General features: G+C 37.2%; 1 protein-coding gene across 5 annotated transcripts in view; it reads right to left on the reverse strand.

Annotated features, from left to right (window-relative positions):
• Window positions 1-26,332, reverse strand: part of FUT8 (fucosyltransferase 8) — a 266,970-nt gene that overhangs the window by 226,533 nt on the left and 14,105 nt on the right. The window lies entirely within an intron of this gene.

The raw sequence follows: 26,332 nt of genomic DNA on the forward strand, positions 1-26,332 counted from the left end.
CTATCAGAAATGTCTCTCTCTTCATACTAATGCTCAAAACCTTTGAAGCTCAATTAGCTCTACAACCTATTAATAGTTTCTTACTATCTTCTACACAAACTTCCACCCAAGCCAATTTAATTTGCTTGCTTTCCACAGAATAATTTTGTGATTCTCAGCTCACATCCTGCAAACACACCGTTCCTTCTTTTTAGAAGAGGGACTTTTTCTCCTTTATCCTCTTTGTCAATCAATCCACATCTGCCAACTTTCTCAAAATCTAGGCCCTTTATCACCCGGTCTGAGAGCTGATGTAATCATTCTGTATTCCATTAATCTTTGTTAGACTATTTTGCTGCCTTATATTATATATATGCTATCTCATAGAGTCTTCCAATTAGGGATCCTTCTACTTCTTTTGTTCCTGCCTCCATCAACCAGTACTATGTTTGGCACACAATAAGTAATCAATATGATTAACCAACAAGCGAAATGGTCTTAATAAAGAGTCACACATCAAATGTACATGAAGTATGTATGTGCAAGTCACTAGATACAAAAACCCAAGAATAACATAAAGACACAATACATTCTATGGAAACATGTTGAGGTTATTCTCAGATTGACGTTATTATTTATTGTGAGAAGCAGTTTTTCTCCAGTGACATTAAAGCCTACTGAAACCAATTTTAGGCAATTAGAACTAATATAGAAGCACCATCACCAACTTAAACTCCTCTACAAAACTAATACAACTATTTTCATTTTAAATCCAAAGTCAAAAATCTGCTCTCGGGCAGAATAGCCTATGAGAACATTCAATAAATTACTCTAAACCCAAAATAATAAGTACATTTGTACAGTGCTTTATTGTTTATATTATCTCATCTGATAGACCTATTTGAACAGAACAAACAACTGCCAAGTCAACTACTCCCAAAGCCCATAAACATGCAATTCCTAAATGGTCATTAAGTCTAAAATCAGCCAAGGTTCATTGTTGATTCTTTCCTTTAACTTCACTCAAAAGTCTTTGCCAACTTCCCATGATAATCCAATAGTATGGCATTTATGCTTCTGGTATCAGAATAACTAGTACAGGAATAACTGGCACCAGATTTATCCTTAGATGGTAAACAACTGCAAAACTAGACAAAATATATGATGCAACAGTTTCCATACACTGAATGACAATTAGTGTAGATCTGCGTTCCCTGAAAGAAGGAAACAAACTAGATAAGCCCTATGAGCATCTTGGCTTTCTGCCAAGATACATGCTCTAGACACCACCATAAGCAGAGATTTAAAGCACAACATAGTAGTACCACTAACTTGAAGAGACAAAAATCGGAATTCAGAATGGTGGAGGTGGCAGGAATTACTGGAATAATATACCAAAAAGGAGCGAGTTATGTAGAAAAAAAGCTCTAGACATCTACATGTGGGTCCACTTGAGTCTTCAATTTAATACTAATGTACACACACTTAGGGTGAAATTCCATAAGGTCAGGCAAAAAAACAACTTCGAGGAGCTAAAAAATGAATTCAGGGTTGACACTGAGCTGGGTGACATTTTCGTTCCATCCAGCCACAACAGAGAGACCTGATTTACACTCTAGGCAATAAGTAGAGACCTCAGGAGAGCTAAATTAGTCCTAGAATAAAGACTACTCGATAATGATCCCAACAAAGCTTAAAAACAAGCTGAGAAGGAACAATCTGATCCCCAATTTAACACCTGTAACCACCAGCCAGAATGGAAAACCTCATGATTTATGGGCACAAAGTAAAGTATTCAGAAGGGCTGTGCCTCAGAAGCGGGGCAAAATTACTCCTAGATTAAGTGCTTCCACTTAACAAAGTAAAAGTAATACCTGAAAGTTAAAAAGTACTTTCCAAGTAACTTAAATACATCCCAGGAAAAAGCTCAAGAATATTTATATTCTTTATTTATGTACAAAAATATACAGCATCCAACAAGGTAAAATTTACAATGTCTTTCTTTTACATGCCTGGTAAGCATCAATTGATTACCCAGCAAGAAAACAAACAAAACCTACAGCAAGGAAATACAGCCAAAATCAGAAGAAATAGCAATCAATCAAAACCAACCCAGAAATGACACAGTTGACAGAATTAGGAGACTGGGATATTAAGTTATTATACATGTATTCCATATGTTCAAAGAGTCAGAGCAAAGTAAAAAATCACCCAAATTGGACATCTAGAAATAAAAACTAGAATATAATAGAGATGGTCTTCATGATACTTGGTGAATTAGGAAGTTTTCTACTCTGCCCCTCGAATTCAGGCTCTATTCCTGGCCCTGTGTGAGCTCTAAGTTTTTTATTGTTCTCTCAATTCCTTTTGGGTGTAGTTTCCTCACAGGCATGTACTGATCAGTACTCAACAGAATTCTTCAAAGAGACCTCCGCAGATCTGCAAAGTTCTCCTTGCAGCTTTCCCCTTTCTGGTACTCTACCCTATGACCTCTAGCTGCCTTGGCTCCCTAGTCTCCCAGCTCCATCTCTCCGATGCAGGGAAATCTCTAGGCTCCTCCTGGGTTCTACTGCCTTGCTCTAAGTCTAAAAACTCTCTTCAGGCAGTAGCTAGAGCAATTATAGATCTTACCTCATTTGTTTCCTATCTCTTAGGGATCAATGTCTTTTGTTGTTTGATGGCAGCCAGGGGTGGGGAATCTGTGGCCTCAAGGCCACATGTGGCTCCCTCCAGATCCCCAAGTGCGGCCCCTCAACCAAATCCAAACTTCATAGAACAAACCCCTTTAGATTAAAGGATTTGTTCCATAAAATTTGGAATCAGTCAAAAAGCCACACTCAAGGATCCAGAAGGCCACAGGTTCCCCAAACACCATTTATTTTAAAGGGGGAATATGAGCTAAATTAACTTTGTGAGAGCACTGAATGCTGAAATTTTCTAAAAATTAGATGTGATCAATAAATATCACTCATATATTATAAATTATCCTAAAGCAAAGAAGCATAGATAATGGATCCAATAGTGAGAGAGGACTCATGCAAAAACAGAAAATATTACCATACAAGAAACTAAAAGCATATAAGAAATGCATAACATGTAGTAGAAAAAAAGATTAATCATGAAAGTGAAAAAAGCAAGTATCAACAGGGTACAGATAAACAATATCCAATAATCAGCAAAAATAAAAGCCAACATAAGAAAAAACTCATTTTAGAAAAGATACAAACTTAAAGATTTCTCTGAGAAAAAGAAATGTACAATAACCAAGGGTGCAGCATATGATTTCATATATGCTCAAATATATGCAGGAAATTATTCATTTAAGAGGAAATGATACACTTGCTTATCATTAGTGACATTGGAATTCAGTCAAATATTACAAAATCTGCTGTAGACTAATTAAAGGTGTACATACTAAAAGAAGAAAAGCAAAGCCATAAGTATTACAGAAGTCTTCAGGAGAACATAATATCTATAGAACTAAATAAACATCTTAAATTTTAAAAGGATGTTAGGAATCACAGGTTTCATTTCCAATCTGTGGTGTTAAAGGGTTAGTCATTTTTACCCACATTATTAGGAAGAAATAAGACTGTGAGCTAAACTGAACATATACAGGGTGAGAAAGGAAAAACAGCAAATGAATGGCCCATTGATTCTCATCTTCAAAGAAATAACATGTCCTCTTCTAAAAAAGGACTCCCCCCTACACACACTCACATATGAAAAGAGGAAAACATTAAAGTTATGGAAAAATAATACATGTTTAACAGACGACAAAAAGAAACTCTATCAGGGATAAAATTGGTCATTTTTCAGAAAAAGAGAAAAGTAGTACTGTGGTGATAATAAAAAGTTATTTACCCATTTGGAGTAAAGGCTGTAAATATGTTTACATTAAAAAGCTAAGTATGACTCAAGTACTAATGAATTTCATAACACTGATGGTCCTAAGGCCATTACTAGGTATCCCAAGCTAGACTTCAAACAGGGAGGTGCTTCAAAAAGGAAGGTACTAATATTATATATAGATGAGACTACCAGATTGAAATGGGGTAGAGTAGGGGAGGGGACAACCTAAAAGAGGCTGTTCACTATGAATAATTTTACTACTGGATATCTGTCAGCCTAAATATCGTAAGGGGCATACAGCTCCTGACCAAGATAAAAAAAAAAAAAAAGCATTAAGGTGGGACATCTCAGTGTCTTCTAGCTATGGATCATTAAGAGAGAAAACACAAGAAGGGAGAATGCCTCAAAGGAGAAGAGCACACTGTTAATGGTGTATTCCTCCCTTTGCTCCTCCTTTCCCTATCATTATTCTAGTGACTCCAGTGTAACAAGGGAAGTTGCAGTCTTTCAATATTGGCAAAGGAGAATAGGTAAAGAAGGTGATATTAATGAAAAGAGTTAAGTATTTTGTATTAACAAAAACTAAAGAGACTAAAATGAATTTTAGAAATAAGTAAAAAAAACTAAAAAGTCAGTTTTGTCCACTATTTCAACAAAAATGAATTAACCATTGTAAGATTGTCAAACTATGGGAAGCAAATGTTACCTATAATTATCCTGACAATTAACATTACGTTAAAGTAAAATAAGAAGTTGTTGGAATTAACTTACTCACTATGTCCCCTCCTTTCCTGAGGTGTGTATACACTGTCAATATAAACTAGTACCGAATCAACTTTAATACTTTTTTTTTGTTTCTTAGCAATTAATAAGGACTATTTAATTATTTACTCATATTGGTCTAGGTAAATCTGTCCTAAATTTTTAAGTTCCATTTGATATTACAAAACCTATTCCTTTTTTCTTCCTCCTCCTCAAACCAGCCACATATGCCAAAAATCACTAAAACAACTTAAGTGATTCCTGTCATCCTTAATTCGTAAATTTGTTCAGATAAGCTTTGAAGAATCACCTAAAATAAAAATAAGATATGTGAAAAATTAGAAAAGAAAATTATATTAATTATGTATTACAGTCAAGATCCTTTTATAGTTATTATCCTTTCAGTTACTCTGAAGTCAAAAGGCAAAATATTAATACCAAAATTTCCATCAGTTATAATACTACCACACTCCTTCAAAATTCCCATGGGACATAGTTTGAATTTCTAAATCTTTTTCAACTTGCTGTATATTATAATTGGTTGTTTTTCTCACCCTATCCCTGCACGACTGTCATGGTGACCAGGCTGAGCAAGAGCGAGATCCTGTCTCTACTAGAAATAGAAAGAAATTATATGGACAACTAAAAATATATACAGAAAAAATTAGCTGGGCATGGTGGCGCATGCCTGTAGTCCTAGCTACTCGGGAGGCTGAGGCAGGAGGATTGCTTGAGCCCAGGAGTTTGAGGTTGCTGTGAGCTAGGCTGACATCATGGCACTCTAGCCTGGGCAACAGAGTGAGACTGTCTCAAAAAAAAAAAAAAATTAAACAATTAAAAAAAATTAAAAATATCATTTTATAACCAAGTACATATTCCATTCGTACAATCCTTTTAAATAGAGTATATATCAGCTAATGTCCTAGCTTCTTTGATTTGCAGAGAATCAAAATAAAATCCTTAAAGTAGGATCGTTACTACCAGTTGCTAATTTTTCTTTTGTAGGATCCAGTTACTCAATCTCACATATATTATTGTTTTTAAATTGATTTCAAGTTGTTGTTGCCTATGACAAAATAAAAGATGTGTAGGTAATATTCTGCTAAAATATCCTGGGTTATATTTGAATCATGACTTTGCCATTACATTTTTATTATTCCCTGAACTTTAAGTCCACTAAGCCAGAAATAATAAAATAAAGGTTCATCTTGGGAGAGGGGAGAGACAGCTAAGATGATCATTATTTCTCCCTCTTTCTTAATCAATCTTCAAACTAAATGATTTAACAGATATCATTAAAATTCTACTGTTAGTGAAACAATGTCCTTTATGTTTACTTTTCCCAAATTGCAAAACAATTTTTCTTAAAGCTACTAATTCACAAAATGTTCAAAAGCAAAAAAAAAGTTAAAAGTTCTAAGAGTTGGTAATCCTATAAAATGGTTTCCAGTGAATGACACTGTATAGACAATATTCTATTTTCGTGACCACATCCCTCTTTCATGACTCATAATCCAAAGAAATTCTCCATTTATTTTGTCTTCTACCACAAAATTTGAATACAATACCACCACATCAACTAAAAAGATACTCAGATGATTTCTCATTGATTTCCTTGCAGGCTAAGCAATTCATTAAATTTTTATAATTTAAAGTTGATTCCTTTAAAAGGCTAAAATATAGTGTCTATCAGGTATGTGTTTTTATGTCACAGGTTCCACACAAATTTCTGAATTCTTTTTTAAATAAGTCAATATGAAAATATCTGGATGATATTTTTAATACTGTTACTCATGTACCAAATTCATCCCAAACTGCATGGACTTAATACCACAGTTATACCAGTAATGGTCTCTCAGACTTGAGGAATTGGAGATATTCTGCCTTGTGTAAAAGTCTATTACTACAAAGTGTTCTCTACACTCTACACATTCATTATTTTTTAAAATTTGTTGACAGTCACAATATCCTGTGATTCATTATCCTGCATGATTTTTTAAAATGCATCTACTTGTCTCCTATGAAACAGAGGCCATACACATAAATTCTGAGCCTCTAAATAAAAAAGGAAGGCTACTCTGACACGTCAAGTTAAACATGTATTACCTTTTTTTCCTTCATTTCCCCAAAATGCTGGTATCGCATCTTTGCCAGGACAAATCTCAGGTAAGACTAAAAGATTTAATTCATCAAATTAGCCACAATTCAATATGACAGATCAGAGAGATCCTTAAAATGAATTTTATTAAGGCCATGTTCAGGGTTCATGCTCTGAGAACACCGTAGTAAAAACTTTCCCCATGATTCTTCCACTGCTTCAATAAACTTCCTCACAAAAGGTCAAAGAAGTTTTACTAAATGCTTCTCTGAGGCAAAAAGTAAGGTCCTCAAGTGTGTCTCAGAGCAGAAATCCAGTCAATTTCTGAAAGAAGGAATAAGGTGAATTTATTTCTTAAAATAAACATGGTTTCTAAAGAAGCCTATACACACTTTCTTTGCCTTTGTTTTAGTCACAGTCCCAAAAGACAAACATTTAAAACCAAAAGATAATGCAAACTCAAAAAACGAAAATCCTTCAACTAAGGGCAGGAAGTTCCCAGTTAACCATGGTATTGCCTTTCTTAAAGCACACATTGGCAAAGCCTAAGAGGCAGTGTGACTTTAAGTTTATGCTATAACTTCCCAAACAATGATCTGATCCCAGATTCCTAAAACAGCATAAAAATAATAATTTTCCAGAGGTGATGTCACCAAGAAGATGGCAGATAGGGGATACCAGTCTTCATGCCACCACATAAAAAAGCAGATATAGACAACTATCCACAAACCAAATAGCCCAGACAGAATTCATAAGCCCATTAAAGTATCTGCAGAAACATAATGCAACAAAAAGAGACTATCCACATGGAAAGGATCACTGGTAAGATTAGCACATTTGAGATGACAGGAGACAGCGAGGAACAAAGAAGAAAGGCAGAGGCTATTGGTAGCAGTCACATGGTAGGAAACACCGTGGTCCCCAGTGGCCTGCTCTGCAGAGGACACGGGTATCTGTTGCCACTGAAGTAACCAACAGCCATGCCCACTGGTGAAACCCAAAGAGAGAGAGGGGGCTGCCCACCTCAACCCTACCCAAGAAGAGGCCACTGTTGAGCAGCTTCAGGAAAGAAGCCACAACCTTTCCCAACCCTGTGCATGCCCCAAGCCCACAGACACAGCTACCCCACAAATATCCACACTCCAGACCTGGCTCTGTAGCTGCACTGCACCAGCTCACATCTCAAGACACTGATGCCATTCCCATAACAACCTAGATCACACTCTGGGGCCCCAAAGCCAAGCTCTCACTGCATATGCCCATGCTCTAAGCACCAGTAGAGCTACCATAAAGAGCTAAGCTGCGCCCCAACCCCAAAGCCACTATAATGCTGAGCAAGGCTGTGCTCCCATTCCCTGCTTCTCAGGTGCTTCATAAGCATCCATACCTTGCATACTGTTAGGAATATAGCAGTAGGGGTGCCTGCACCCTGGGCACCAGTGTCATTACTGCCCTGGATCACAGAGCAATGGTCCCTACATTCAGAATACTCAAATATTGTAATGATGCTATGTAAATAACTTATATTGTTAGTGAAAACTTAAAAGACAAAACTATTAAAAATAATGATACCTACAATAATTTGTTAAGAGATGAACAATATAACAAGATATAAACTATGACGTCAAAAACAAAATGTGGGGAGGGTAGATTAAAAGTGGATAGTTGGCCAGGCAGTGGTTCATACTGGTAAAACTAGCACTTTGGGAGGTCAAGGCAGGAGGAATGCTTGAGGCCAGTTGCTCCAGACCAGCCTGAGCAACACAGTGAGACCCCACCTCTACAAAATACTTTAAAAAAAAAAAAATTAGCCAGGCATTAGTGGCACACACCTATAGTTCCAGAGACTCAGGAGGCTGAGGCAGGAGAATCACTTGAGCCCAGGAGTTTGAGGTTGCAGTGAGCTATGATGACGATGCCACAGCACTATAGCCCAGGCAAGAGTGAGACTCTGTCTCAAAAGAAATAAAGAAAGAAAAGTGTAGTTTTTTTTAATGCAATAAAAGCTAAGTTGTTATGAGCTTAAAATAACCTGTTATAAGATGTTCTATGCAAGCCTCATGGTAACCACATAGCAAAAACCTATAGTAGATATGCAAACATATAAAGTAAATAATCAAAGCAAATCTCTACTTTTGTGCTTGAAGTTTAACATTATAAATAGAATTGAATGAATAAATAAGTAAACTTTGGTACCTAGTGAACAACATGTCTCATCTCCAGCAATTTAGTTATGGCTGACCACATAACTAGGACCTGATACCTTCCTGTCACATAGTACTTGCTCAATAAAGACACATTTGTTAAAACAAATTATTGAACTGCCTAATCAAAGAGGAGAACAGTCAGACCTCTAAAATAGTAAAAGTATCTCAATTCAAAGGAAATAACATAAATTTATAAGAAAATGTGCCTCTCTTTCATATCCAGGCAACAATACTGACAAGTTTAGCAAAACTGCCCCATACAGGAACAGGAATTCCAAAGACAGAAAGAAATGCTATCTAAAAATACTCTTACTAAAGGAGTAGGCAATGTTCAGAAGTATAGAAAAAGGTTGCCCAAGGGCAGCAGGTAAGAAAATTTGGTGTCATCAAGAATGGAAAATATTTTGGAAGATAGTTCATTCTCAGGAGTAACATGTTCTTAGTGTAATACCCAAAAAGATAACTTCTTTCTGCCTTCACTGCCTTCTTCATTCTCTGCACTATAATCTAGGTATTTCTTCATCCATTTGTATTTAAACCAGAGTGGCATTACTAACAGTATTCTAAACTAAAACTGACCACCCTTTACAAAGTTTCTATCATTTACCTATTAACAACAAAGATTTTGGAAAAAGCTCTGGTTCTAATTTAGAAAAGTATATGACACTTAAGAAATCAAAGATGATTCTCCCACAAAATGAATAATTTCTGTATTAGAAAAAGAGATGTAAATATTAAATGAATTGTAAAAGACATTATTAATGGTAGACATGGAAAAAACATCGTCTTATAAGTCCTAATCAGAATTTCTATTATATACCACCCCACACTTCAAAGAACCAGTATAGTCATCAGTCCACAACTTTCCTGTATAGTATTCATAAAATCAAAATAAGATCATTATCTATTTGTAAAGAGGTCTAAGAGCAGAACTAGAGTGCTCAGCACTTACATGATAGTTTCTCAGCACTAAAAGACTTCTGTGCATGTTTTATTGTTGCTATTTCTGTTTAGGGGAGCATTTATTTTCCTTTAAAAATATTCCACATCCATAAAGAAAAAACTTGTAGTTTCTTTTCTTCTCCTTGAAATACTCTACTTTACTGATTGAGTAATTTGTTTGAATAACTGAGACAAATATGAATTTGCAGCAGGCTGGAACCTCCTTCAAAGTAACAAAGAATATAGTTTCTATCACTCTTTAAAATTTTTTAAATATAGTTATAATTAGGACTATGGCTTTAAAGAAACTTCTGTCCTTCACATGACCCTCCAGGTCAAGTACCCAACAGAGTTTAACTGGAAATTTTTATCAGAAGTTACTAAAAAGGAGATTCTAAAGAGCCTAAAAGAGGTACATGTTCAATCTCTGAGGAAAAGACTAGATTGTTTCCCTCCATCTCTACTTTTGCTTCTGAGTATTAGTATGATTCTCCTAAACCAGCTTTTCTACATCCTTACAGTCTCGAAAATAAAGAGGACCTCCTTTCTTGCTAGGTGCCAATTCCAGAAACCCAGGACAGAGCTGGTGTTTTTGCTCATCTTACACAATCATCCTTGAACTAGTAACTGTGATGGTAATAAGCTTCCACATGGACCATGTGACCAGAGCAGGGGTAGGATGAGTTCTCCAAAAGAAACAAGAAGCAAGCTGATAGTGATCTAGACATACTCACTGGAGGAATTGCTGGTTGCCAGGTAACCAAACTAATCTGTATCAACTACAATTGGAGGGCAGAGGAAATTTAATGGATACACATTGCTTTTCAGAAATTATATCTTTTTCATTAGGATATAAATTATCTGTAAGTGCACTTACACATTCCTTTACATTCCTGTCTAATAAGTTTCTTTAAAGGAATTATAAGTTCAGAAGATAACATAACTACCATGCATAGCAGCTTCAAATACAATGTTGTTCCTATGAACAAATATTGCAGAAAATGTGGGGAGCAAAAGACTTCAGGGATTTAGAAGTGGAGAAGTGAAACAGCACCAAAAGTTCAACCACAGACTGGGAAAGAGGAGAAGGGAAGCTGCCTTTAGGATAGAGATGTGAAGGGTTAGATTCAGCTATGCATAACAGAAAAACTCAAAACAACTGTGGCTTAAACAAAATAGAAGTTTATTTCTCGCTGATATAAAATTATCTGAATATAGTCCAGGGCTCCTCTACCAAGCTCTCTATTCTTCCAGAGTCCGCCTAGCTCTCTATTCTCCCATCCCTAGAATATAGCCCCTGTCTTGGTGGTCTAAGCTGGCAGCTGGAGAAAAGGATAAAGAAGGGTACACCTGTCCCTTTATATAGTGTTTTGGGAAGCACCACACACTTCCACTTACATCGCTGATTAGAATTCAGTCACAAAGTTATACTTAGCTGTAAGAGAACCTCAGAAATTTGGTTTTTCAACAAGTGGAAATTATGTCCACTAAATATCTAGGTTCTGTTAACTTGAGAGAAGTAGAGAACAGAAATTTGGAAAAAACTAACAATCTCTGTCATAGCAGGTCAAAGGCAAGAATGGCAGATCAAGGTAAGAGATATGAATGCAAACTTTTCCTTCTCTAACCTCAAGCTACAAAATGGCTAGAATGAAAAACTCTTGATGTATAGACTTACTCGAGAGAGGAGAAGAAATGAACAAAAAGGAGAAGGACCTTTAATCCTCTTTCTTAGACTATTTCCTATTCCTTCTCTCCATATTATTATAAAAGCCCATATGAGAAAAGTGTGAACCAAAATAATTTGGCTCAACACTGTAAAACATCCTTACTATACAAAGGTATGAAACTAACATGTCTAATAATCAGAAAACACCAAGGTAGAAAGAAATAATTTAAAACCAAACAAAGAAACAAAATCGCCATTCCTATGTAGACTTTTTTACAGTTAAGACCTTTAAATTATTTTCCAGGACCAGAAACTCAAGCTAAACTCTTCCTCTTCACTCCTAGTCCATTGTTTGCTAAATCTCTCTCCTTGCATCCATAAAGCATATCTAATCTCATCAGTCTCCTTCCTTGCAGTTTCAATGATTTTACTGTAATCACTATGGATAACAAGAAAAAGAATAATCATGAAGACATTATAAAGTTTAAAAAATCTTATAAAATTCCTTGGGACTTTAAATATTCTCACTTTACTAGGCAGAACTAATGGTGTCAACTAGTATAAATTCATGTACCCTCTTATCTCAATCAAGTAAGTCGAATTTCTAAGACCCTAAATATTAGGTCATTGAATATGAAATATACAATTTTGAATCAAAAGTGTAGTTTATTATATCTCAAATGAGAAGCAACACAATCAAAGTATGTGCCTAAACTAGTGACAGTTTTGCCATCTTAAGGGTATCTTGTTTACACCAGCAGCAAGGAAGCCTGGAGAGCAAGTGGCAATCAAATCACGAAAGGCATTTTCCACAGCTGGTTGGAGAACTGAATACTTTCCTTTGCAAGAAGTGGTCCAAAGCCTGGAAGAAGTATTAGTCAGTTGTTGTAAGGTCTGGTGAATACAGTGGATAACAGAGAGTTTGCAAGCCCAGCTTCTGTAGTATGAGCAGTGATGTTTGTGCAACATATGGTCAAGAGTTGTCTTGCAAGAGGATTGGCCTGTCTCTATTGACCAATCTCGGCTGCTGAGTCACAAGCATCCTCATCATTTTGCCCAACTGGTTGCAGTAGACACCCACTATAATCGAATGATCAGGTTTCATGAAGCTATAGTAGATAATACCAGCCCTGGACCACCAAACAGACACCATCAGCTTTTTTTGATAAATATTCAGTTTTGGACTGGGTTTCAGCACTTCATCTTTATCTAACCATTGTGCCGAACTCTTGTGACTATCAAAAAGAATCCATTTTTCATCACACATATCAATATGGTATAGAAATGGTTCACCTTTACATCATGACCACAAAGAAAGGCAAGCTTCAAGATGATTTCTCTTCTGATGCTTGTTTACTTCACACGGAACCCATCTACCCAGCTTCTTTACCTTGCCAATTTGTTTCAAATGGTCTAATACTGTTGGAATAGTAACATCAAACCTTGCTACTAATTCACACATAGGTTGAGATGAATTTGCTTCCACTACATCTTTCAGCTCCACCTTGGTCTCAGATCACCCACGTGGCTCATTTTCAAGATTAAAATCACCAGAACAGAACTTCTCAAACCACCATCATACTGTGCTTTCATTAGCCACATCCTTCCCAAACACTTTGCTGATATTTCAAGCTGTCTCCACTACATTGGTTCCACTATAGAACTCATATTTGGAAATATTAATCACACAAATTTTTGACTTATCCATGGTTTCACAAAAATTGCTCTAAAAAAAATTTGAAAGGTAATCACAAGCCAAAACATGTATTTGAAAGGCTGAGGATGTACCTTCACAATAAAAATAAAACAAGTGTCAAAGTGACATGTCAGAGATATCAACTGTCAAACTTAGTACTTAAGGAAATCAGACATTTCATACTTAACAACCTAATATTAGGTAACATATTTCAAAGAGTCTTCCTTTAACACAGGCATGATGTGGACATGGCCATGGTGGTAAAAGACCTTTAAAGGCCCCAAGCACAAAAAACATAATAGTATAACCTTTTACTACCTCCATATTAAATTCCAAACAAAAATAATACATAACTAAGATTAAGTTAGTCCAATAAAATTCTTATTTCTTTCCTGATTACTAGTTCAATAGTTTTTTTAGGCATGGCACCATCCTCGCTCCTCCCACACTCAGCACTTTGGCTCTACTCCCTGAACAAATTTTCAGAGATTTATCCCTATCTCTTTGTGCCGAAACTTCCTTCAAAAATGACTTCATGAGCCATCTGCAAGCCCAGGAGAGAGGTTCAGAAGAAATCAACTCCAATGACACCTTGATCTTGGACTTCTAGCCCCTAGAATTGCAGAGCAGAACATGAAGGAGCAGGAAATCGACAAAGATCAACCCCTAAGAGGCTTGGAGTCCAGTGAGAAGGGTAGGTGAAGCAGTTTTTCTCTCTCCCCCACATCTCACACAGTCAGTGGGTTCCCAAGCTGCTGGAGAGCTCTTCTGCCCTCACAAACCCAAAAGCTGCTGCCACCAATGAACTGGGAGCTTCTTGAGGATGAAAGCACCAGGCTGCCAACACCCTTGGGGTCACTTCCCATTACCGCAGACCAAAGTTGAGACAGTAGGTGCCATATTCTTTCTCCACCCACCATGCACCTTTGTCCTCCCCTCAAAGGACTTCAGTCCGTCAGTTTTCATTTCACTCATTCCCAGACAAACATTTCTAACTCCAGCCTAGACTGCAGGAGCCACAGGGGACCAATGTGTCCTGGGAGATCTGTGTGCCCCAGAGCCTGGACATTCTGGGTGGGCTGCCATCTAGAGAGAGGGATAGAGATGAACAGACTTCTCGCTTTCTCCCATTCAGACTCTTTTCCTCCTCTTCCTCTGCCCCACCTATGGCTGCTGAGAGACGACTGAGCCAGGGCTCACAGGAACTGCTTTTCCTCTCTGCTGGTGCATCCACCACACCAGGGCATCCACAGAGAATGGGGCCCAAACCTTTCCAGACTCTTTTTCCTCCCCTCTTCCCCTTCCCCACCTGCAGCTACCGAGAGAGACAACTGAGCCACCACACTGAGGCTTCCACACACAGTGGGGCTCAGATCTTTCCCTTAGGGGTCCTGCAGTGGACTGAGGGGTGCTTGGACTGAGAGCTCCCTGCCCACTGGCCCTCCTTGGTGTCATTTGCCCAGAGACTCCATCAGAGCAGGGCATACCCCGAGGGGGAAGGACATCAAACCTCCTTGGGAACCCCATGGACAACTTGGGACCAGCATACTTCTCCCTGGCATAGTCTGGGATGGATCTTTGGGGACCCTGGGACAGGCCTGCAGGCCAGATACTGTACCCCCAGGTCTCAATTGCATTGCTCAGGGGCAAGGAGGAGAGATTTGTCATTGGGTGAAGCTACTACAGCCCCTCCTTGATGGCTCAGCCTAGAAGCTGGGAGCAGACCTTTGACCCCTGGGGAAACAAACACCTTGACAGCTTTGGTAGTACCTGAGGGCAACCTTACCCAACCAAGCCCTACCAGCCACACTCCTCCACCTCCCTATGCTGTTGCAGAGCATAAGGACTCACCTGAATTTTCAGGGTCCTACCTACCACCTGGGGCAATCAAGTGCTTCTCCTGAGGGACTAGAGCCAGTTACAGAACCCAAAAACAACTCTGCAGCTTGTTCCTTCCAGCAAGCACCACCTACTGGCAGGGAGGTCAATTTGCACGCCCTTTACAGCATTTACTGACTCAATCACACAGAACACAGAACCCAGGGCCGGCACAGTGGCTCATGCCTGTAATGCTAGCACTCTGGGAGGCTAAGGCTGGAGGATCAGGTGAGCTCAGGAGTTTGAGACCAGCCTGAGCAAGAGTGAGACCCCCTCTCTACAAAAAATGGCAATATTAGCTGGCCATGGTGTTGCATGCCTGAATTCCCAGCTACTCAGAAGGATCACTTGAGTCCAGGAGTTTGAGGTTACAGTGAGCTGTGATGATGCCACTGTCCTCTACCCAGGGTGACAGAGCAAGACTCTATCTTAAAAAAAAATAAAAAGAATAGAGAATCCAGATATAAAACTATCCTCATATTGCCATCTGATCTTTAACAAAGCAGAAAAAAACATTAACTGGGGAAAAGAATCCCTATTCAATAAATGGTGCTGAGAAAATTGGATAGCCACATGTATAAGACAGGAGCCGCACCTTTCACCACTCACAAAAATTAATGCATGATGGATAATTGACTTAAACCTAAGGCATGAAATCATAAGAATTCTAGAAGAAAATGTTGGGAAAAACTCTTATAGACATTGGCCTAGGCAAAGAATTTATGAAGAAGACCCCAAAAGCAATCACAGCAACAACAAAAATAAATAAATGGGACCTGATCAAATTAAAAAGCTGCTGCATAGCCAAGGAAACAATCAATAGAGCAAATATACAACCTACAGAATGGGAGAAAATATTTGCATGCTATACCAGAATCTACAAAGAACTCAAGCATATCAGCAACAAAAAAATCAAACAACCCCATTAAAAATTGGGCAAAAGACAAAAACAGAAACTTTTCAAAAGAAGATAGACTAATGGCTAACAAACATGAAAAAATACTCAACATTTTTAATCATCAGGGAAATGCAAATCAAAACCACAATGAGATATCACCCAACTCCACTGAGAATGGCTTTTATCAGAAATTTCCAAAACAACAGATGCTGGCTTGGATGCAGAGAGATAGGAACACTTATACACTATTGGTGGGACTGCAAACTAGTACAACCTCTATGGAAAGCAGTATGGAGATACCTTAAAGAACTAAAAGTAGAACTACCATTTAATCCAGCAATCCTGCTACTGGGTGTTTGCCCAGTGGAAAAAAAGACATTCTCTAAAAAAGACACCTGCATTTGAATGTTTACAGCAGCACAATTCACAATTGCAAAGATGTGGAAATAACCCAAAGGTCCATCAATACATGAGTTGATTAATAAAATATCGTTTATGTATACCATGGAATACTATTCAACTCATCAAAAAAAGTGGACTAATACCTCCGTATTAACCTGGATAGGGCTGAAGACCATTCTTCTAAGTGAAGTATCACAAGAATGGAAAAACAAACATCATATGTACTCACTATTAAATTGGTACTCATTGATCGACACTTATGTGCACATACGGAAATAACATTCATCAGAAATCAAGCAGGTGGGGGGGAGGGAAAGAGTCAGTTCATACCTAACGGGTACAATGCACACTGTTTGGGTGATGAGCACAATTATAACTTTGACTCAAACTGTACAAAAGCAATTTAAGTAACCAAAACATCTGTATCCCCATACTACTCTGAAATAAAATAAAAAATTAAAATTAAAATTAAAAAATATGGTCTTGTGGAACAAAGATAAAGGAAGAAAAGTGACCTAGGATGGGACAATGTGAACTCAGAAAATAAATACATACTGTAGTGTATGGAATCCCATTGAATGCACAGAAAATAATGTTAGGAAAAATATCATTCATATATTTTCTTTGCCATGTTCACACCCTCATTATTATGTCAACTTTAATAAAAGGAAGAATCAAAAAAAAGAATCAAAAAAACAATAATTTTTTAAAATAATAAATAGTAAGTGCTTTCAGTTTTTTTTTTTTATTCTTTTCCTCTGCTTTACTAAAAGAAATCCTAAGCCTTTGGGTAATCCGCAATTAGTGGTAAAAAATAGAAGTAAAAGCAGTGCAACTTTAAGAGGCCTACTCTGTATTAGGTATTTTACATGCATTATTTATAATTCTTATCACATCCACAAAAAAGGAGATATTATCAACCCTGTTTTGCTGATAAAGAAATGACTCAAAGAAGCTAAATAAGATCCCCATGGTCACTCATGCAGTAAATGCCAGAGCTGAGTATGTGAAATAGGCCTTCCTATCTCCCAAGTCTGATCCGTTAGACATACTGCCTGTAGGGCATTTCTTCAGAACCAGCTCCTGGGCAAATTTCATTTCAGAGAAACATTAAAAAATGCTTTTTAAATGCATCATTTGATAGTACACAAATTCCATGGAACTTAATCACCAATAATACTAGATAACAGCTGTAAATGTATAGCCAGGACTGCTGCACTGCACAACTCCAGGGAACAATTTTTTTATATGAATGATGTTCCCTGGAGTTGTGTGATGTAGTTGTATATATACCCAAATGCTGTCAAAGGCCTTGTCAAGCCTACTTCCTGTTTTGTTTTGGAAAAAAATTACAATCATTTTTTAAAAAGCAGATAAACTTTCTCAGAATGTTAAAGAAAGGTATTTTAAAGCACATGAAAATACACCAAAATTCATTAGTCCTTTAAAAAAATGCCAACTAAGACCAAAATAATATATGACTATACTCATATTAAAAGAACTAAAATAAAAAAAAATTGATAATACCAAGCGTTAGCAAGGATGTGAAGCAACTAGAACTCTCAAACATAGCTTGTGGGAATGCAAAATGGTACAACCACTTTGGAAATCAGTTTGAAAGTTTCTTACAAAATTATACATATGCTTACCATATGACCCAGCAATCTACCCCTTGATATTTACCGATGTGAAATGAAAAGTTATGATCACACAAAAAGCTAGTCAAGAATATTTATAGCAGTTTTCTTCACAATTGCCAAAAGCTAGAAACAAGCCAAACATCTTTCAACAGATGAATGGATAAATAAACCATGGCACATCCATTCTATGGATTACTACTTGGCAATGAAAAGGAACAAACTATTGATACATGCAACATGAATGAATCTCAAGAGCATTTCCTAAGTAAAGAGGTTGATCCCGAAAGTCTATACAACTACAATGCCGTTTATAATCGATCTTTGTATATATAAGTCCCACATCCATAGATTCAACCAACAGCAAATCAAAAATATTTGGAAAGCCGGGCACTGTGGCTCATGTCTATGTTTCCAGCACTTTGGGGGGCCAAGGCAGAAGGATCATTTGAGGCCAGGGGTTTGAGACCAGCCTGGGGAAACACAGTAAGACCCTGTCTCTACAAAAAATTAAAAATAAAAAAAATTAGTTGGGTGGTGCAAACAAGTAGTCCCAGCTACTTGGGAAGCTGAAGTGGAAAGATCACTTGAGCCCAAGGGTTCATGGTTACAGTCAGCTATGATCTGGCTACTGCATACCAGCCTGGGAGACAGAGCAAGACCCTGTCTGTATTTTAAAAAATTTATAAATTTTGGAGAAAAAAACAATAAAAAATAACAATATAACAATAAAAAATAATACAAATAAAAAACTATAGTATAACAACAATTTACATAGAATTTACATTGTATAAGGTATTATTAAGTAATTTTGAGATACAGTATGCAGGAGAATATGTATAGGTTATATGCAAATACTGTGCCATTTTATATAAGGTACTTGAGCATCTGTGAATTTTGGTATCCACATGCACAGGTCTTAGAACCAATCCCCATTGGATACAGAGGGATGACTACATACAATATTCTGGAATAGAATGTTAAATAGCCATGGAGAACAGATCAGTGTTTGTCAGGGAGTTGGAGACAGCAGGGAGAGGTTAGCTACAAAGTGGCAGCAGGAGGTCTTTGCCTTGATTAAGGGAATAGATACAGTCTATGCATTTGCCAAAACCCACAGAACTATATATCATGCTTCCCCCCACAACGTGTGAATTTTACTGTATATAACTTAAAAATGAAAAAAAAAAAAAAAGCAAGGAAAAATAAATATGCCAAATTGGGGGGGTGGGGAAAAGAAGGAAAGAAAAAGAGAAAAAAGGTTTTCACTACAAGATCTAAAAATGGTTGTCCATTTTTGGAGATAATATAGCTGTCTTCACTGAGTTATAGAGATAAAATGTAAAATGCTTAACACAAGGCTTATCACACAGTAAATTTTTAACTGATCCTAGTTCTCTTTCCTTTCCCTGCTTCTCTCTTTTTATATATGCATTTCTGCTTCACTATGTCTACCACTCCCTTTTTTTCCTTTTCTTTTTTCCACCTCTGTAATGCATTTAAGATTGTTTTTGCTACTTCACATGCCTTGCCCATATTTCTCTGGTTTCCCATCTTTTGGGGAACTGACCCTCCCCCGTTTCTATGGTTCTAATGGTAATGTCAATGACAAGCTCCCACACTGATTAGCCTAGGGATGGATCTGTTAGAGGCCTTTCTCAGAAACTAAGTTCTCAGCTGTCTGAAGCTATGTATCTCTGCCATGATGGAAGTTTTCTAACATAAGCAGAAAATGAGACCAATATATAGAAATAAATGAACCTAGGAAATATTAGTAGAGAGTATCCTGAAAATATCATCTAAGTTCCTGGATCTGGCTGTTCCTGGACTACTCCACGTCTTTTCTTCTAACTTAACAGGGCCAGTAAATCACCTTTTTGTTTAAGCAATTTTAAAATTGTTGTTTTTAATGCTTTCCATTTTAAAGGCACAAAATATTTGGTTTCACTAAGGAAGTAAATACAGTAAATTATCTCTTTGCTTGTTTGGCCTTCAGTTAATTTATTTTCAGTATTAGCAGCTATTAATATAAATACATTATCCAATCCTACTGTAGGGCAATCACACGTGAAGAGACAGAAATAAAAGAAAAAGCCACATATAAGCACAGTAGACTGAAAATAGCCACTCATTAAAGATTTACATTACAAGTAGGCAGGAACCTTCATGACAGCTTTTAATGTAAATTTTAGTCAGGTCTTCAATGCAGATAGTGCTCACTTTTCATTTTACATTTTACCACTCTACTCACTCAAAGCTAGGTAATAAAGATATACGTTACTTGATGTCACTCTGCCTTTGCATGTTCATTAACTGATTTTAATCAATACATGAAGAAAGACAATCACATATGCCAAAAAAAAGAAAACCCACACACAATTGCATAAAAATAAAGAAAAAGTCTCATGAATTCAGAAAAAATAATACACTTCTAATACGCCTTTCTTCAGTTCGTCTGCTTGGAATGTCCCTACTTATTCTTTGATGCTAAGCTTAAACGTCATCTCCTTTCAATACAACTATCCCCACTTCCTGTTATAATATCTTGGCAGAACTGTCTCTGTCTCCTCTCTCTCTGTCATAAGCAATTACCAAATTACATTTATTTATATGTTAGTGGTAATAAGAACCTGAACTGTTATAATGAAAAACAAAATAGAAAAAAAGTAGATGAACTAGAGAAATACTATAATAACAAAATTCACAGCCTGGCAACTTAATGAATCTGATAGGGAATTTGTAGGGGTGAGAAGAAACTTGCCCTTTCCCCCAAAAGTTTGCTGAAAGATCAACTCACAATTAAGGCAGACTAATAAAAGAAAAGTTTATTTAGCATGCACATGTGGAGAATCACACAGTGATTACCCAATATCCCAATGAAGCTCAGATGTTTTTTTATCTGTCTTTTTTGGGGCAAGGGGGAGATGCTAGGGAAAATGAATGGATGGGTGAAACAGAATGACTTGTAAATTAACCTGAGAGACAGGTCATGTTTTAAATTATTTGGGCCATATCTGGTTGCATTCTTGATCTGCTTTTCTACAATATATTGAGATAACACGGAGAGGAAGAGAAGTCCATTATTCTTTTCCTTTATGCAGATAGAGGGCCTCTTTGAAGGGCCTGTTAATATCTAAGGGCCTTAATTCAAAATATTCTTTATACCAAGGAGTCATATTTTGGGGTAACATTTCCTGAGCTCCTTCAAATTCAAAGATGACTCAGAAGTCAAGTCTAGGCAATGGGGAGAGATAAGCCAATAATTAACAAAGGAAAGTTAGAAAAAAGTAGGCATTTTGGGAAAATTCAAATTTGAGTGTGTTGAGCACGATGGCATGACAATCAGGTGATGATCTCCAGCTGAAAACTAAACTTCAGACACAGTATTGGAATCATCTGAAAGAAGCTCTACCTAAAGCCAAAAGAATAGGTAACATTCTAACAAAAAGAATCTAGAGAAAGAAAAGTGTATATGGCAAACATGTGATAAACAAATTGACCTTGTAAATGAAGAGTAGTAGCTAGAATCTATAGGAGAGCCAAGAAGACTACAAAGTTATAAGGAGAAGGGAAGAGGAAAAGGAGTTTACAGTGTCAAATCTGAAGCAAAAAAGGGAACTGCTACTTCCAAAACAGCAGCACAGAAGCTGTATGGCTTTGCTTCCTTACCCACAGAAAACCAAAAACAAATATACAGTACCAAGATAATCACCAGAAATATCCCAAAATTCAAATATGAAGATGAGATGGTTCCCAGGGCCACAGAGAAGGGAAAAAACTCTGAGCAGACAGTAAAAGAATCAAACTTCCACATCCACAATGCTCCTCCCTCCATTCTACCTGGCACCAAGTGTGCAAAAATTCCCCGCAACCCCCATCTCACTGTTTCTACACTGAAAAAAATGAGATCAAGGTGGACAACCAGCTTCCCCATCATCTTGAGTTCCTTGGCAGGAGACCTGTCCCTGCCTTAACCCACAGGAAATATCACAAGTTCCTAAAGAGAGAAATATCCACAAAGACAGACACAGACAAAAGCAGGGAGGTGAGACTACCACCTCCAGCCCTGGAAATTCTGCTCTGTAACTTGGCCAAAGCAGACACCAAATCTTAGTGGCCATTCAGCAGCACCACACTGTAGAAGGTTCATCCCACAAGCCATGGGACAAAAACCCCTAGCCAGCCTTCCCACATTTAGGAGATAACCCCTTTGCGACCTCCCCCATTTGGGAAGGGCAGCACTCTGATTATTTGCTAGAGCAAAATAAATCTGGGTTTAAGGAGCCACCTAGAGCCAAAAAGGAGGCGGTGACCTAGCAGTAAATAACCAGTTGGAAAATATATCCAATAAAAACCAAAACAAGCCAGACAGAGAAGATTGGAATAAACAACTAATCCTTCAATGCAAAGACACAGGCATACATCCACAAAAAAAACAACAGGAAACAGGGAACAATGATCTCCCCAAAAGGACAAAGTAAGGAACCAGTAACTGACCCTAATGAGACGGTGATATGTGAGCTCTCTGACCAAGAATTAGAAACAGTAGTTTTAAAGAAACTAAGTGATCTCCAAGATAACACAGAAAAGCAATTCAGTAATTTATCAAAGAAATTTAACAAAGAGATTGAAATAATTTTTTAAAAAATCAAAGAGAAAGCCTAGAACTGAGAAATACATTTGCTGAACTAAAAAATTCATTTTTCAGGCTCTCAACAGTAGAATGGGGGGTCTGGGCACGGTGGCTCACGCCTGTAATCCTAGCACTCTGGGAGGCTGAGGCGGGTGGATTGCTTGAGGTCAGGAGTTCAAGACCAGCCTGAGCAAGAGCAGGACCCCATTTCTACTAAAAATAGAAAGAAATGATCTGGCCAACTAAAAATATATATAGAAAAAATTAGCCAGGCATGGTGGTGCATGCCTGTAGTCCCAGCTACTTAGGAGGCTGAGGCAGTGGGATCGCTTAAGCCCAGGAGTTTGAGGTTGCTATGAGCTAGGATGACACCACGGCACTCACTCTAGCCTAGGCAACAGAGCGAGACTCTGTCTCAAAAAAAAAAAAAAAAAAAACAGTAGAATGGATCAAGCAGAGGAAAGAATCAGTGAGCTCGAAGACAGGCTATTTGAAAATATAGTCCAGTCCTAGTTAGTACAGTGGTAAACGGAACAAAAATAAAACAAGAAGTAAAAAATTTAATGATATGAATTCAAATGTTTAAAATTAAAATTAAAATAAATAGAAATAAAAAATAAAATAAAATCAATTAAAGAAAATAATAATGAAAACATAGGCCGGGCATGGTGGCTCACCCCTGTAATCCCAATACTTTAGGAGGCCGAGAAGGGAGAATCTCTGGAGGCCAGGAGTTCAAGAATAGTGTGAGCAAGAGCAAAACCCTGTCTCTATAAAAAAAACAAAAAAAAGATAGAAAAATTTGCCAGGCATGGTGATGTATTCCCAGCTACTTGTGAGGCTGAGGGAGGATCACTCAAGCCCAGGAGTTTGAGGTTGTGGTGAGCTACAATGACGCCACTGCACTCTAGTCCAGGTGACAGAGCAATACCCTGTGTCTCAAAAAAAAAAAAAAAAAAAATATATATATATATATATATATATATATATATATATATATAGTCAGAGGAGGAAAAAAAGAACGAAAAGCAATGAAGATTGCCTACAAGATACAGAAAATCACCTCAAAAGACCAACTCTAAGAATTGTTGGTGTTCAAGAGGGAGTTAAGAACAAGGGGTAGAAAGTTTATTCAAAGAAATAATAACAGAAAACTTTCCAAAACTAAAGAAAGATAGAAATACCCAGGTACAGGAAAGTCAGAGAACAGCAAATATTTGACCCAAATAAGACTATCCCAAGGCATATAAAAATCAGACTCTCAAAGGTAAAGGAAAAGAGAGAATCCTAAAAGCAACAAGAAAAAAGAAACAAATAACATATAAAGACACTCCAATTCATCTGGGAACAGACTTCTCAATAAAAACCACATAGGCCAGGAAGGAGTGGAATGACATTTTCAAAGTGCTGAAAGAAAGAAAAAAAAAACCTGCCATCCAAGAATACTGTATCCAGTGGCCGGGTGCAGTGAGTGGCTCATGTCTGTAATCCCGGCACTTTCAGCTGAGGTGGGAAGATTGCTTGAGTCCAGGAGTTCGAGACCAGCCTGGGCAATACAGTGAGACCCCACTTCTATAAAAAATATAAAAATTAGCTAGGCATGGTGGTGCACACCTGCAGTCCCAGCTACTCAGGAGACTGAGGCACAAAAATCTTTTTAAAAGAAAACAAGAAAAGCAAAAGAATACTGTACCCAGCAAAATTATTCCTCACATATGAAGAAGATAAAGTCTTTCCCAGGTGAAAAAAAGCTGAGAGAATTCATCAATACCATACCCATCTTACAAGAAATGTTAAAGGGGGTTCTACAATCTGAAAGAAAAAACACTAATGTACCCAAAAAATAAAAAAATTCAAGGTATAAAACCCACTGGTAAAATTAAGTACACAAACAAACCCAGAGTATTCTATTACTGTAATTGTCCTGTACAATCCACTCATAACTCTAATATGAAGCCCAAAAGACAAAACTACCAAAAACAGTAATAGCCACAGCATCTATCCCTGGTAAGAGATAGATATAATAATATAAAAATAAGTAAATTGAGACAACTAAAAGTCAAAATGTGGGAAAGATGGAGTTAAGGTGAAATGGTGTTTTTTTTTCATTTTTTCTTTATTTCTATTCTTTTCTTTGTGATCTAAGATAAACCATCATCTCTTTAAAATAACTTATTTTTTCTAAAAGTTGTTTTTTGTAAGCCTCATGGTAAACACAATGCAAAAACCTATAATAGATTCACTAAAAATAAAAAGCAATAAATTAGAATATACTACCAGAAAAAAAAAACACTAAAGCACAAAGACTTAAAAGAGTCCCCATTTGGCAATTCAAAAGGTCACTAGTAAAAACAGAATAGTTTTAGTGAAAAAGAATGTAACAAAATTAAAACAACAAACATACTGTTTTCTCCTTTGGCCTGTTGAGCAATACTAAAAAAAAGAAGGAAAAAGGAATGAAAAATAAGGAAAGGGTTTTGTTTTTGTTTAAGCCATTAAAATGCTGTTAGCGAAGATTAAAACAAAAATAACACAGAAGTTACTTAATAGTACTATACATTCTAACAGGTAGAAAGGATATAGAAGGGATAAAAGAGATTGCCATGAGATAATCATGAAAGCCTAAAAGAGACATCCCTGACACCAAATGGGTGAGAGAAATTACACAATTTAGAGAGAGAAGAAAAGCAAAGATGAAGAAGCTTCTGTTCGATGGTCTTCATATTCTTACTCTTATCAAAAAAAAAATAGTAAGTAAAACAACCTATAAAGTCTGAGAGCAGGAACCAGAAAGAGGTAGAAAAGGTCTGAAATAGCCCCTGCAGGAAGTAGAAAAGAATTATCAATCAACATAAACAACTATGTTACAGCTTTTTTGTTCGTTTTTTTGAGATAGGGTCTCGCTCTGCTGCCTGGGCTAGAGTGCAGTGGCAACACCACAACTTACTGCAGCCTCAAACTCTTGGAACTCCTGGGCTCAAGCGATCCTCCTGCCTCAGCCTCCTGAGTGGCTGGGACTACAGGTGCACACTACCAAGCCTGGCTAATTTTTTTGTTTTCTATAGACGGGGTTTCGCTATATTGCCCAGGCTGGTACTTTAGAGCACATTTTCTAATTCAATATTCATCTCATTTTCACTTAACTAGTAGAAAGATACAAATTCTGTAGTTTATTTAATCTGATTATTATTCTTTTTTAAAGACAGCCTTCTATATCTGATCTGAGGTAATGATGTTCTGTATATCTTCTTTTCCACTGTGTATTACCCCGTCTACTCTTTGCTATGTTACAAAACTTTTAGATTAATCATTCTTACTGCTTCAATGTGGTTCTAGTCTTGCTCTGATGCTTTGCATAAACATCAAAGTAGTATGTGATTACTCAAGAAATCCTCAATACCTATCTTCTTAAAGACAAGTATTTGAGAGACTATATAAAGAATACAAATTCTAGGCCAGGCACAGTGGCTTGTGCCTGTAATCTCAGCACTACAGGAGGATGAGGTAGGAGGCTGCTTAAGGCCAGGAATCTGAGACCAGCCTGGGCAACATGGTGAGGCCCTGTCTCTACAAAAAAATAAAAAAAATTAAAAAGTTAGTAAGGCATAATGGCATACACCTGTAGTCCCATCTACTCAGGAGGCTAAGGCAGAAGGACTGCCATGAGCCCAGGCATTAG

The sequence above is a fragment of the Lemur catta genome, chromosome 1, assembly GCF_020740605.2.
Source record: "Lemur catta isolate mLemCat1 chromosome 1, mLemCat1.pri, whole genome shotgun sequence".
Taxonomy (NCBI): domain Eukaryota; kingdom Metazoa; phylum Chordata; class Mammalia; order Primates; family Lemuridae; genus Lemur; species Lemur catta.